Below are 2565 nucleotides of genomic sequence, written 5' to 3' on the forward strand. Positions count from 1 at the left end.
TTTTTAAATATTAGTATGTTTAATAATATACTAATATTTTTGTCATGCTCTTAAACTATTAGATACAAAGGAATGTGAAATGGGCAATAGGATAGCAGACTATGTTCTCTTACCCTTGAAATTATAATTCATATTTATCAGGAATTCTTTTGCGAATGATAAAATATTCACTCCCAATATGGTTGATAACAGTAAATATTTATGTCTATTCTGTCTAGGAAAAGTGGATCGTTTTACCAGCAGCGTTTCATAAGTGGAACAAAAAATAAGCGAACTGATGCCCTGGTAACCTACATGTAAAAAAGGATTAAAATAAGATCTAAAAAGCGGTAGCTAGATCCCGTTTTAGCGATTATTTCTTTGTTGAAAAAAAAAAAAGAACACTAGAAGCGCTGTGTAATTTAAATATTCAAGCAATAATGAATTATTAACAGAAATTAATGCTTCTTTCTTGGAACAGGGTGCTAAATTAATTGAAGTTTCGGATGGAGAAGGTAAAACCTGAAAGGTTGCAGGCGATTAATATATCCAACGCCCGGCTAGCTCAGTCGGTAGAGCACGAGACTCTTAATCTCGGGGTCGTGGGTTCGAGCCCCACGTTGGGCGCATAGAATTTTTTTCAGATTTCCCTCGAAATTCTTGAGATATGTCGTATTTGAATATTAGAGGGTACTCATTTTGCTGCTCTAGTTGGCCGAGTGGTTAGTGTATACGCTCTAGATGTATACGCTAACCATCTACCGCAGTAGATGGCGCTAGTGTAGAATGATGCGGTTCGCTGTAGTTGATGGATTGAGTGGTGGAGACGGAGAGTTGCAGAGTAGGTGACCTCCCTCGATGAGTCTTTGGACTCCTTGGAGGGGTCATGTAATAATTTTTTTATTTAAAGTTTGAGAAAGAGTGATTATTCATACAAATTTCTGCATTTGCTTATAAGGATTACTTGTAGATGAGTCAGGCAATTTAATCCCACCCACTTCGAAGCTTGGGTTAGCTTTTATGAAGAGAGTGGGATTTAGCCTTCACTATTTGTGTTGTTGCTACTGTTTATGTATGGGATGTAGGCATTGGATGCTAGTGATTTATGATGTGTATATTAGTGTTAATGGTTTCTTAACTTTTTTGGTATATTTTCCAGAGTTCGCTTTTTAATGTTCTGTAGTTATCTACGTGTTTTAACTTTATTGGTAGGTTGTTGAGTTGCGTGGGTATCTGATATGATCTCACAAAAGAACCGTATGAGTTGTTGAAGGGTGTGGGATTGTAGAGAGTTGTTGTAGGTCGTGTTATACGATATGTGGTTCTGTTGTTTCGGTAGGTGATTTTGAAATAATTCCTTGTTAATGTCATGTAGTGTTTCAGGTTTTTAATGCTCAGAATTCTGTGTATTGCCATGTGCTTGTCGGATACTGGTTGCGTGTAAGGTGTCCAGATCACTGTTGACACGATTTTCCTGTGTAGTGTTTCTAATTTTGTTAGGTGACTGTTTGATGTATTTGCATAGACGTATCTGAGTGGGGATTCGCAGATACCGTGATATAGGAGTTTTTTATGTTGGCTGGAATAATATCTTTAACTTGGAAGAGTTTTGCTGCGATGATACGGAGTTTGGTGTGTGGGTATTCTATATGTTTTGTCCATTTAAGGTGGGAATCTATATAGAGACAGAGGTATTTTGCGTGCGTTACATATTTGATTTCGGAACATTGGCAGGTATTTTTGTTGTTAATGCAGCGGTATGTTAGTTAGTCTTTCGTTAGTCTATGAGGAAAAGTATGTTTCCTACAGTGTTTGTTTTTAAAGAGATCGAAGGGTAGAGTAACGACCCTTGGAGGGTTGTACATTCCCACAGCAAAGCGACGTGATAGGAACACAAAGACATTATCGTAATTTATATAAACGCTTACTCCTTTATTACGAATATTTGATATTAAGGTAAGATTTTAGATTCAGAAAAGACCCAGGTGCTAAGTTTCTATTTAATTAACTACACATATACACAACTGATTAAGTTCGTAAATATTTATAGGATAATTACAAGTCTTGAATAATAGAACAGATGTTGACTCAATGCGTAACGAATTCTGACCGCTGTCTTCCTCATGGACAATACGTGACATTAACGTCGCTTACCACGAACGATGAAATGTGCATTTAGAGGCACCTACAAGTTTCATTCCTCAAAATTATAGTCAGTTACTTCGTTGCACACATGTAAACTGGCTCGCTTAAACACTGGGAGGGAAGAGTTCTTGAGGAAGCAGAAATTCAGGAAAGATTCGATTCAGTTAAAAAGCATACTAGTTGAAGAGGTATTTTCTTCCTAATAGTTCAGCAGATTTATCCGTAGTAGAGCACTTTGTCCTATAAAAGTCAGAGAAATTCAGTGAAAGTAATTCTGGGAGCTTACAGTACTGTGCTATACTAGCTCTGCAGTGTTCTCTTGTCGTACACCACACACTGTTCCTTTCTTACGCTGGTTGTTTCTATCGTTAGTCTTTTTATACTGCACTGTGCTTAACTTGCTCTCACGTGTGCTTTATATTAATGACGATCCTGTTAGAG

The 2565-nt window shown here is 37.2% G+C and overlaps 1 non-coding gene across 1 annotated transcript; it reads left to right on the forward strand.

Moving 5' to 3' along the window:
- The first annotated feature begins 533 nt into the window (after positions 1–533).
- On the forward strand, positions 534–606 carry TRNAK-CUU (transfer RNA lysine (anticodon CUU)). The gene has a single exon. It is a non-coding gene; the product is annotated as a tRNA-Lys (tRNA).
- The last annotated feature ends 1959 nt before the right edge of the window (positions 607–2565 follow it).

Source organism: Typopeltis vanoorti, chromosome 25, assembly GCF_054136105.1.
Source record: "Typopeltis vanoorti isolate ZY-2024b chromosome 25, IOZ_Tvanoo_1.0, whole genome shotgun sequence".
NCBI classification, from domain to species: Eukaryota; Metazoa; Arthropoda; class Arachnida; order Uropygi; family Thelyphonidae; genus Typopeltis; species Typopeltis vanoorti.